This window comes from Corvus hawaiiensis, chromosome 6 (assembly GCF_020740725.1).
Source record: "Corvus hawaiiensis isolate bCorHaw1 chromosome 6, bCorHaw1.pri.cur, whole genome shotgun sequence".
NCBI classification, from domain to species: domain Eukaryota; kingdom Metazoa; phylum Chordata; class Aves; order Passeriformes; family Corvidae; genus Corvus; species Corvus hawaiiensis.
The window spans coordinates 46,796,398-46,809,179 of NC_063218.1; the positions used below are offsets into that span (position 1 = coordinate 46,796,398).

At 41.4% G+C, this 12,782-nt stretch overlaps 1 protein-coding gene across 6 annotated transcripts in view; it reads left to right on the plus strand.

Annotated features, from left to right (window-relative positions):
* Positions 1–12,782, plus strand: part of TSPAN4 (tetraspanin 4) — a 436,626-nt gene that overhangs the window by 314,450 nt on the left and 109,394 nt on the right. The window lies entirely within an intron of this gene.

A 12,782-nucleotide genomic window follows, 5' to 3' on the forward strand; every position in this document is an offset into this window, starting at 1 on the left:
ACTGCACTTCACAGCTTGGTGTTGTCTGCACACTTGCTGAGGGTGCCCTCAGTCCCACTGCCCACGTTGCTGACAAAGATGTTGAACAGTGCTGGTCCCAAGAACTCACATCACGACAGCGCAACAGCTCTAGGAAGTGTGTGTGAAAGAGGCACCGAGATCCTGAACAAAAATTAAAAATAGGACTTCTAATTTGTACTGCCTGGTTTTGGCTGCACTTGACCCATCCATGACAGCTTTGAGCTGATGGTTTGGCTTGGTGTGAATGATAATGCTGTTGCCAAGAGCCTGAAGTTCATGGCTACACGTGTAGGCACAGGCACAAACATACACATGTGCACACACACAGAGGGTAATTATTGTGAGATGATTTTAAATGGGCAGACAGGAGTTGATAATGGTGGATATACATGATTACAAGACTCAGCTTTCTTGCATGCATAAAGCCAGACAGTGTGAACAGTCCTGCAGGTAGACCAGAAAGGTCACAGGGTTTTAGACCACAGACTGTGAGTGTGACTTAGGAGAGAAAAGGGACTGTCAGCCCACAGAAGCAGATATACATCCTGGGCTTGTATGATTGGTATATCAGACCTCCTGCTCCCTGTAACTGCTGAGTAACTGCTCCTTGCTCTTTCTACTCACTTTGTTAATACAGAGAACAAATAAAGTACTCGTAAGGATGTGGATAAGTTGAATTGTGAAACAGTGGTTCTATTCAGTCCCGTCTGTTGTCTGTTTTTTATGCTGTCTGTATAGTAAATTGAGCGTTTTTTCATGATCAGGAGCACTAAAGAAAAAAATGATGTAATAAATATCATGGTAAATTGTCTTGTACTCAGATGCTCAATCAAGGTTCCTTATATTAAGCCCAAAGCCCAGGCAGACTGAGGAGTCCTTTTCTCAGGACATTAGACTGTGCTCCTGGCAGCAAGGTGTAGAGATGAGAATTGTAATAATTAAAATACGTCCATATGATTCTAACAGGCAAGCTATTGTGCAAGACACAGGCAAAAAAAAAATCCCCTCAGGCCCTTGGAAAATTCCTTTTCAATATCACATTAAATGATCTGCATGCTCCTGAGCATCCAAGTAGTAGTGCTCACCAGCCAGCCCTCTACAGGAGAAAAAGGACTCTGCTGCAGAGCACAGCAGTGGCTCTCCATACAGTGCCCACAGCTCCAGCTGCAGCTGCTCTGATGCCTCAGACTAGCAAGAAATATCAGCCAAGGGAAAGCCACAACGTGCCTCGTCAAGCATGCATAGATGGGAAAACCTTTCCTGATTCCCTCCACAGAGCATCTAAAGCTGTGCAGTGAGTTTTGACTTTACCCATGCTGCAAATAGAGAAATACAAGATCAGGACGTGGAGTAAATTTGGGAGAGTCAAGGTCAGGAGAGTTCTCCTGGAACATTTAGGCCAGTTTCTTTCTTCTTTCCCAGCTGTCTAGACTATAAAATCTCTTCTGGAAGCGGCATTAAAATACATGTTTTAAAGTCTTCAGGTCCAGGCAAGTCTATTACCTCCTCTGGTAACCAGTTTTGATGCTTACTTATACTTTCCCTAAGAAATTTTTCCTTGAGATTAAATCTGTCTCACGTTAGCTTTCAGTCAGTGAGTCTTGCTATGCTACTGTCAGCAGGTTAGAAAGGCGATGTGTCTTTTCTGTGAAAAAACAGTGTTTCAAATTGTTCACATCAACTCCAGGTTTACTCTTCAGTACACTAAATTCATCAAAACTTCCTTAGCCCTTGCATTGTCAGGATGGCTTCGTCAGTTCCTGGGACACTTCTGTGATCCTCCTTTGCACTTGCTTTATGATGGCCACAGCCACACTGTTATGTATAGGCCAGAACTGCACACTCCAGTCTAATAATGTTCTTTCCAGTGCTGCACACACAGAGCCAGGAATTGCTTCCCTGGGTCTTGTTAGGGCTGAAGTTATCCTTTTTATGAGTTTGCTGTTCTCACAAGTAATTATCTGTTAAAACCAGCAAGTTGTTTTCTTAGTTACTCTTCCTGTAGAGAGTCTCTCCTGATGCAGGTATGGTTGTATTTGTTGTTCCCATATGCACAATGTTCCTCAAGGTCATGTTGAATGGTGACCATTTATTTAGGTTAGCAGCAACTCAAGATTCTCTGCAGTCTGGGCAAAGCTCCTGGCCCAGGAAGGCAGCCTGTGCTGAACTAAGAGTGAGGCTTGAAGAGCTGTCTGCTTTTCTCTATGCCTAGAGCGGGGCTCCTTAGCAGCTGGCTTAGGTGAAGCTTAGCTGGTTGTTCTGTGCTTCTTCCGTGACAAATGTAGAGATTAAAGGATAGAAAAACAACGCAACACACATCATAAGTCAATAAAGAGAAACTGCACTTGCATGATGCTTGGTAAGGCTATCTTCCAGGATATACATGTACCTTTTCAAAAAACAGAGGAAATAATGGGGAAATAGTTGGTATAAAAAGTCAAACTCATTTGCAAATCAAATATTTAAAGGTTTAACAGATAGGAAAACTAATCACTGCTCAAATTGACTTACCCAAAACTGTAAGCATCGTTTATGCATTGATGACACACAGGTGGAATCAGTGATGAAGCAGAGACGTAGTTTGCCAGATTTAATATAAGCGCCAAGCACAAAAATTCTGTGCTAAGAAATTTTTTATGTGCTCATTATGTTACAGTGAGATAGAATGGTCACAGGTGTAGTGTAAAGCACTAGCTGGCTGAGTTAGATCATACTTATCTCCGAATTTTTACATAGGGAACAGGAGGCATGTTTGGGTTTTTCCAAACCCCCACATCCTCATGTGTGTTTTACCATGCCACCCAATGCTTGTGGGTTTCTAAAGAATTGTAGGAAGCTGTATGATAATACTTTTGTGACTCTATTGAGGATGTTTCTTACATTATTACCTAGGAAAATATGCTTACTTCACTTTCTCAAAAGTGTCAATCATAGAAGAAGTCGATAGGTGAAACCCACCTGTGTAGTAGACACAGGAATTCTGATTCATTGCCTTTGCAGTCTTAACTCACCCTCTCCCTGCTCATGCACTGTGCCAGAGTCTTGAATCAGGTGCTGACATTCTGTTTTGTTCCTCATACATCAGACAGTTGTAGGACTCTGCAGGGATTGAGTCTGATCTTGGTAGAGCCCTTATGTAGTTTGGAAGCTATGCAGTGAACGTGGCCAGGGGTTGCTGACAGGCAGTGGATGTCAAATGTGCAGTGCCAAAATACTGCGAGCACAGGCTGCACATTCCTAATTATGCAGGTAGATGGTAGGATGTGTGTTAGGCCAGATTTGCATAAATGCGGAGCATTCCTGCTGCAGGCATGAGGCTTGGATGTGTGCTCTGCATGTGTGGGGTGCCATAAAAATGGTAAGTACTTAGGAAATAACACACTCCAGGGGGCTCAAGTTTATTCCTTAAATGTAGAGTTTTAGCTGCTTCGGCTTTACTCATGGCTAGCTTTAGTTTCATGTCTGCCAGAAAAAGATTGTAATAATGCCAAATGTTTTAGGAATATTGAGGCAAAAAAAATTTTTTCTGGTGCTAGCTAGTGTAAAAAATTAAGGCCTGAAAGTGTAATGCAATTGTTTAGGGTTTATGGGTGTACAGAAACAAGATGTGGTGCAGTGAAGTGAATGTGGAAGTTGAGAAGAACTACCAAGTAACTATAGAGTCACAAAATGAGCTATAATTCCTATGGAAATATGTTTTTTTTTGCAGTGCATCCCAGTGCATGTGCACTGCAGAGGAACCTGAAGTGCAGCAGGCAGCCTGTTATTGTCTGGCATTGCAGTCCTAGCTCTGATGTGCTGGAGGGTTTTCTGGTTTGTTTTTCAAATTTAATAAAAATATGCCACTGCACTTCACCGGCTATTTGTTTGATGGGAAGTGAAGACATCTGAGCCATTACTGCCTGAGGCAGGCCAGGTGTGGCTGTGGAAGAAGGTCCTCCTCTGTGAGCCTAATGAGTCATTCAGGGAGATGACTGTACACTGTGTCATTCAACATCACTGCTGACGCCTGATGGAATTAATAATACTATTTATATCAACAAGATTAGCAGCAGACAGGTTCAGTGTTATTAATGGTATAATTAGAAACTATGAATTTGTATCAGTGGCATGTAGTACCTTCTACATTAGCATGTCATAGAAGCTATCACAGATAGTAAGGAGATGTCAGGTGCTGAGTCAATGAAACGCCTGCTTACACATAATTGTAATTTAAGCAGCCACATTTACCTTGGTGAGTGTCATCTTTTCTCTCTCTAGGGCTTACCATAATGTCATGGATAGCAAAAACAGCACCAACAATTGGAAGCATCTAGTCAAGCTCCAGGGGTCTTGCAGGTCTTCTCAATGCATCTAACCCACTGGTATCGATTTTACCTGTTCTTGAATATTTACAGTAATGGTTTCTAGCCAGCATCCCCGGAGACACTATTCACTTACCAGTTATTCTTTTCCTTATACTGCCAACTTACCTACCAACTTCTGAGATAGGACAATTCCCTTCTTTCATTTATACATTTATGTTATTGCCTTGAAGATATTTATAGATTGTGATCGTCTTCCCCATGAGTCATCTCTTTTCTAAACTGTTAGTTCCTCCAGCATTTCTGTATGTGTGACCTGTTTTTATAATTTTCTGGGTCACTGATGGAGAAGGGGAGCTGCCAGCAGTATGTAAATAGGGTGTGGGTCAAAGGAGAAAAGACCATATCAGAATTCATACCTGAACTTCCTATCCCAGACCTTTTTTTTCAGTCCCTGCTGAAACTATTGTAAATTTAACTTGATATCCACTGGTTCACACTCTTGGTTCTCAATACAGCAAATTCAAAGATTAGATGAACCTCAGTCATTTAAGTTAATCTGTATTGAAATAGCTGTCCACAGCTTTATTGAATTCAGTGAAACGGTGTACTGAAGATAAACCACCATAAAATTAGCTCATCACCTGCCCAGGACTGTAATTCAAGAGTTAACTTTGAACATCTGCCTGTTGTGCTGAGAGTGTTTTATACTTCACAGAAATAATGTTGTATAGCTGGCAGATACCTGATCAGGCTTCTTATTACTTAGCTTGTGTGCCAGCTGCAGTGGATCTCAGCCCAACTGAATTTGTCTAGAGTGAAGGTATACTGAGCATACATATATATATGTACACACATGTTACACTATAGCTGACTTGATGTTAGCACAGAATGTTCTGCTGAAAATAAATGCTAGCTATCCTATGTAAATGAAATGTGCAGAGGAGAGGGTAAGATCTGGTTGCCTTGGAAAACTCATATTTTAAGGGCATGTTTTAATGTTTCAGGATACAGTAATTTACTCTGGCGTCCTGTCATTGTGTCTTCACTGTATGCATTTGCTATGTTCCAAATAAGATCAAAGAAAAGCAAATCCCTATCATCCTTCAGTTAAATAAATATTTAATTTGAAAAGAATAGGACAATCAGTGCATTAAGCATGTCATCCAGCCTGAATCTGATGACCTGACCTAGTTCCTTGTTTGCACAAAGTTCTACTTATGGAGCATCCTAAATTACAAATGTTCTTTACTTGAGAAAAATCTCCAGTGCAGTATCATGTTAAGTACAACAAAGTAATACAGCTCATATGAGATGAAAGTGTCTTCAGGGACTCACAGAACAATGTCTGCCATAACATTGATGTATTTTATAGACTCCCTGCCCTTCCCTTAGTTCTAATCTGCTCTTGCAAATAGCTTGCAGGAAGTTCAAGTGTTTGTGTACCAGCCAAGTAAGTTACAATTTACAGCTGCCTCTTTCAAAATGCTTGCTTCAGCTCATGCATCTTTATCTTAAAAGATTCTCCAAGTGATGTTTTCTTCATACTTATAGTGGAATATAAAGTAACTTTTCCAGCTGTGGCTGTATAAAATATTTCATGTGTGGTAGAAAAGGTGTCTCACTTGTGCAGTAATCGGCATTGGGCATTACAGAGTACCATAATCCCGGTACTTGGGGTGTCCCTCAAGCAGTAACAGCCATTGCTGTCAAAACCATTCTGAATCCACAATATGTACATGGAAAACCAAATGGCTGGTAACTGCCCCATAAATTTTATGTGATTGTCTTTATGTTGCCATTTAACATAAAGGGAAAAATCTCAAAATACTGGAATGAACAGTTTTGTGTTTTGTCAGTTACTTACTCTAGCACTTAGTAGAGCCTCAATATTGTTTCTAGAAGAGCTTTTGCTTCAGTCTGGTGTCCTGCAGAAGTCAGACCTAGTCTGGATTCTAGTTTTGTATAGACCTTAAAATTGGCATTTCTTAAGGACTGGTGGAAGAGAGAGGAAAGAGCCCAGTGAGGGCAGGGGCAGTGTCAGTGTAGCAACACCGTTTGTGAATTACTGAGGGAATCTTTGGGGATCATCTGTAGGGAATAAGGAGAAGTGCTTGGTTAAACAGCAGTGTAACTAGAGAAACTTTCAATTCATTAATCAATGTACGAGCAATGTCCACTTCCACATGGGTGAGATAGTAAAATACAGAGCCAAGAAAATCAATCTGCATCACCAGAACATTACAATAACTAAAATATTACAAAGAACAATGGCTTTAGAGTTTCCTGAAAAAATCTAGCAATGGAGTTTACTTCTAACTCAAGCATTGATCTTCATTTCTTTAGGGATGAATTGTCACAGCCTAAAAGTACATGCAAGCACGCAGTGTGTATAAGTGTAATGAGAGATACAAAACATACCTCAAAACCAAATGCTGTATCCACCCTCTAGATCTTACCTGTTATCTGTTACTTGTTTTGCCGATTAATGCTGTTTGTGTCCTGATTATGGGTGCACACTCAGAGTGATTCTTACATAGGTTAGGATCAGTGAGTGAGGAAACTCCATGGAGAAACTGCTCACACCACCAAAAAAAATTATGCTTCCCCTATCCTCAGAGGCAGAGTAACATGATAAAGTATAGCCTGCTTCTGTGAATGTTCTTCATAGAAAAATACCACAACTCTTCACACTGTGTTATATTCTGTGTATGAAAACATACCTATTTTAATTTAGATTTTCTCCTCCTTCCTCCATCAAAGGAAAACTAGATTTTTGACAACCTCTTCTTTTTACCTACTTACTAAAATGCTTTAGCAAACTTGAACACTGTTGTAAACAAACTCATTTAAGCCTGTCTTCCCCAGATAAGGATTAACACAAGCCAGGCATTCTTTCTCTGTTTGCAGCTTCCTGAGAAAGTCACTTTGTGGCAGACCTGTAAACCAGTGATTCAGGCTGCAGTGTGCTGTATCTCCCACTGCATTCTCTGGGATTCTAGTCTGTAAACCCACTCCTGCTTCTGCAGGACTATAGCAGGGGAATATCACCTTTATATTTTTCAAAAACAAAGTGGATCTATCAGCAGCCCAAGCCAATAGAAAAAAATATGGAACAAATTAATCCAAGCAGAGGGTAATTATCTGAAAGGCAGAGCAAGTCCAGGGACCTGAAGGTCTATCTCTCTCTCCCTCTCTGTGTATCTGTCTGTCTGTCTGTCTATCTATCTATCTATCTATCTATCTATCTATCTATCTATCTCTGTAAAAACATTCACAGGTGGCTCCCCTCTGAATGAACTGAAATTGTTGAATGGCCTTCATGTGCAGCACATTGCAGTGCTCAGGCTGAGGAAGTTGGGGGCTGTTCAGCCTGGAGAAGAGAAGGTTCTGTGGAGACCTCACAGCAACGTTCTGGTATCTGAAGGGGCCTGCAAGGAAGCTGGAGAGGGATTCTTTATCAGGAACAGGACAAGAACTAATGGGTTCAAACTGAAAGAGGGGAAATTTAGGCTAGGTAAGGGTGATGAGGCACTGAACAGGTTGCCCAGGGAGGTTGTGGGTGCCCCATCCTTGGCAGTGTTCAAGTCCAGGTTGGATAAGGCATTGAGCAACCTGGTCTAGTGGGAAGTGTCCCTGCTGATGGCAGGGGGGTTGGAACTGAATGATGTTTAAGGTCCATTCAAGCCTTAAACATCCTGTGATTATTGCAGTCAGTCATTGACCTTGTCAGTTCTGCAAATGGCATTGAGGATGCAGGATAGCAAGGGATGAGAAGGTTGGTAGAGAGTACCTGGGCATCTGACAGTACCTGGGCATCTCTGATGTAAGTAAGGGACTTAAGCATTTCACATAAACTAAGCCTTGATGTTAGTCACCCAGTGTGGTGTGTTTCCATACTGTGGTGCAAGTTCCAGTATCCCTCAGCAGCAGCTGAGGCAAAGTTCAGACATGCTCTGGACATAGAAAACAGTGAGGTGGGCTGAGTCATCTTTCTGGTATCAGTGATGTAGCAGATAGGCCACTCCAGGGAGCTAGAGTTCCTCCATTACTCCTGTTATCCTGGAAAACAATCCTGCTGAGAAAGAATATGGTTGAGGGGAAGGCAAGGAAATAGCCAGGAAATTTTACCCAGTGCAGATCATTCTATGTTGCTTGGTCCTAACAGTGTAATGTGTGGATCTCCCACTCAGAAGTTAACCTTGGGCAAGAAAACTGCATTGCATCTGTGTTCTGGCCGACCCACACGCCTTCAGTACCAACCTTTTTTTTGTTTTTAATCTTAAGGAGTAATGTCACTAGGAGCCTTCTCTAAGGTGCCTTTTTGGTGCTTTTCAGTACTTTGAAGTCTCTAACGGGCTCTGTAAGGCACTCTAGAGATACATCAGTGAAAGTACAAAACCAGTAAAATAATGGGGAAAAAGGTTGGATGTAATTAGAAGTTGTAGTGAGAAGGTAACAGGCCTACGTTACATTCTGTACATAATTGCTTTTATCCAGAGCAGACATCCTCTTAGGACATGGAAATTCCAGAGATAAATTGGGTAGGACAGGCTGAAACAAAGGTTTTCTTGCTGTTTTACACTTCCAAGAAGTGTGTGTTAAGTTGTTGGTCTGAGAATAGAGTGAAATGGTCGACACCAGACTCTGAGAACCTAATTCATGCCTTCTGACCACTGCTTTCTTTTGGTGCAGCAGAGCAGCACCTTCTCTGGGGCAAGTTGCAAAGGGGCTACAACAAGTCAAAACAGCCTCAAAGCGTCATGCACAGACTGAGGGACAAGGAGCATGGAGGCCACCGAAGGGAAGCACTGCTAAGCAGCAATTCTGCAACATGGCCCCTTACAAATGCAAGGAAGATTCCTTACTCACTGCTGACAGCAGAAGGCATAAATTGAGGCACGAAAGTCTCTTTGTTCACTGAGCAGATGGAAATGTTTGGCCACTTTGTGGGTTTCTTCTTGCAGTGTGAACTGAAATTACCCTTGTTTTTGTACCATCCAGCATTAATGTTTCCCAGAGTTGCCCCTTAAACAAAGCAAAAATACTCTACAGCATACTAACAGCACAAGCATATCACAGTAAATGGTTTTATACATAATACAACATGGTCATTAGCCAGCTGTGCACATAAAACACCAAGTGGAGGCAGCAGGATGTAAAGCAGGTTCTTCAGCTCTGAAGGCATTAGGCACAGAGGGCTAACGGAGCTCTCATGGCCTGTGTGTTGCAATGGAGAGTGCTTTTCCATCTGCAGCAGTCATCCTTCTCCAGGGTGTTTTACAACACTGCAAAATGCCTGTAAGCCATGGGCTAGCTCAGTGAGAACAGACTAATTACACAGCAGGCAATAACTCCTCTGTGATAATCATAGATCTGTTGGCCATGATAAGTTTTAAGCCTTCCTAAATTACTGCCAGGCAGATTTGGATAGGTTTATATCTTGTGATGTACCGCAGTTAGAAACGTCTCATACTGGCCTAGCCTAATGTCTGAATCTACCTGCTCATCATTGCTGTATTTCTATATAATTAGAGAAAGAGAAAGTATTTGATATAGCATAGAAGGTTTTTATTAGCAAAAGTTTATGCCCACAAGTTTTATTGGCTAAAGTTTTATATCCACACCAAGTTATGTATGTCATCCTTAACAAGGGCAAATAAAACTTGTGTACTGTGCCACATACACTGTCATGTATTCAGAACATGCCTCAGGACTATTTCTGTTTTAGTGTCTGCATTGCCTCTTTGACAGTGGAAACACAAAGAAATGGGCCTGATGGTCCTGAAAGCTCCACTGGTGAAAACCAGAGTAAGACACTGATGTGGGTTCCTCATTCTCTTTGCAGCCTATGTATCTGGAAGGTCTAGGAGTACATGGTTAGGACTAGTACGTGCCATGGAGGCTGGCTGGTTTCCGAAAAGTGAAGCTGTATTTTCTGTTGTCCAGTAGGAGGATGGAACCAGGCAAGTAGATAAATCAATGATATTTGATAGACAGATTTTCCGGCAATGTTTTGGCTTGGTCAGTTACTGCTTACAATTGAATTGCAAAGAGTCAAGGAGATTTTTTTGTTGTTGTTGTTTTAAGCTCAGTGTAAATTCAGGGAATAGGTAAACAGCATAATCGTATTAACATCTTTTCGGGGACAAAACCATTTCCTGATAAATACCTGTAAGCAATAAGAGTGCATCAGTTTTCTGTAAGGCCTAACCATAGCTACTGTAAAGGAAATGAAGCAAAATCTTCTGTGCATATTTCTTTTAAGGAATACGAGTGATTTGCCCTTCTCACTTTACACTGTCAGAGCTTGCGCAGTGCAAATGAGAGAGGAGAACTTCAGATTTCTGGAACATTTCAATCCTAGACTTCGCTCTAGTGTGAAAAGAGATGGAGTTTCCTAACCCTCTGATATGCAAGTGCACTTGCTTTCACAACTGAGCTGCAGTGGAGTTAAGCTGGGTGCAGTATTTATCTCAAGCAAAAACCTCTCTTTGTCTTGAGGGAAAAAATGGAACTGCAGTTTCATGTCAGCCTCTGAGATACCTATGCTGCATGAGATCACTGTAAGAGGGAGAAGAAAACAAAGCAGGAGCTGGCTCAAAGAGAGAGATTCAGCAAATATCAGCAAGCTGCCAAGTGATCATTTTAGTGCTGCAGTTGTTTGCCTCTGCAACATTTCAAGGACACCCCTCAGAAAAGCTTGACTGGGAAAAATCCTTTTAAAAAGGGAAATTCTGTGGTGGCAATTTCATTTGGAAGAGAGAGACAGTGCAGTATTTCTTTAGTAGGAGAGAAGAAAAAGCAGATTTGATAATAAACAGTTCCTATATTTATTCTGCTACTATTACATTACCTTTTATAAAGCACTCCCATTTAGTGTTATATCAGTGTGTGCCTAATAACTCTATAGGAGCCTGAGATGGAGTTTACTGTGTTTTCACTGTATTTTTGTATCAGTTCCCTCTTCCCTTGAAAAGATACTGACAATAGTGAGCAGCTCTACAGTAGGAAAGCTGTGTTTCTCACTGTAATGACAATACAGAAAAAGCATTCAAGAAGGGTAAAACAAATGGCCTTTTTTATTTTAAAGGATAGTGAATACATTTCCCTTTATCAGTGCTAACAGGTACTGCTTAGAGGGGTTTCCTAGTTGAATAGAATGTTTCCAAAGGACATGAATATGTTGTAACCCAGTGTTCCCTGAAAACTTTCAGCCCACGGGGTTTGTATTATTCTTTCTGTTTTGTCCTATAATACCTCTCCTTTTCCTAAAATTGATAGACTGTTATGTTCTTATATAACAATGCCCCTTCAAAGCCTGAAATCATCTGACCAACCAAATATTTGTGGCAGAACCATTTAATTTCAAAGAACTTGTACACGGTGTCATAATTCAGCCCTGGTTCACTTGTGTTTTGGCTGAGGCAAGGGCTTTTGTCAAAGCATCAACTGATAAGAACTTTGCTTCCCTCAGTCCTGCTCTTTTCAGGGATTTGCTCTGATGCTGTCACCTCTGCATTAGCTGGTGAATGCTGAAATAGAGCAGAAACAATGTTGTGCTTTACTGTGGCAACTTTACATATAAATAACTCACAACTGGAGAGGTTATTACCTGACATTATGCATTCAGTTGTATTGCAAGTATATGCTCTTGGACATTTTTCCACAGCAGTTCTGGTGGGAGTGGGGTAACGGTACTTTTTTCGTTTTGTTTCATTTTTCCTGCAGATATGGATTTTCCACAGTAGAACTACTACAAAGAATAGCTTTTCAGATACCAGGGCTACACATTCTTGGGTTTGATTGCATTTATGGGAAGGGAGTTGCAAATCTGCAAATTTTGTCATCCTGGGGCCAAGGACTACAAAAGATTTGATTTGTGTTGTGAAGAGTGCAGTCTTTGCTATTGATCTTGGTGCAATGTCCTTGGCAAACCAAGAGAGTATAAAATCCCTGCTCTCTTACAGAAGGGTTAGGTCTGCTTAGGATCACTGGATGATAATTCACAATCAGTTGTCTTGTAAACCCCTTGTTGCAGAATACAGGCATTGGCTTGCTGCTGCTAAACTGGTTAATCATAGATGAGTAAGAATCTGGGCAAGTGAGCTTCCAGAGGACACTGACATCCTATTTTATACAGCTATGGACTTCTCCTGATGCTGGGAGAAGGAACAAAGACTCCTTTCAGAGCAGCAGGGGAATCAGCTGCTTTATCTGTAAATTCTGGGACTTTGCCTATTCAGACCTTGTCTATGCCCCATCACAGTACACTCTTTTTTCTGTATCACATTTTCCTGGGCAGCTACTTCAGCATGCAATAGCTGTCTCCATCCTGCTGTTCATCCCAGGCACCATAACCAGCCTTCTCCTCAAACCCAGGTCTGCCTTTCAAGGGTCAGGAGCTGCTGCTGAAATATCCTTTCATAATCTTTGATATCCTCTTATTGCATCTCT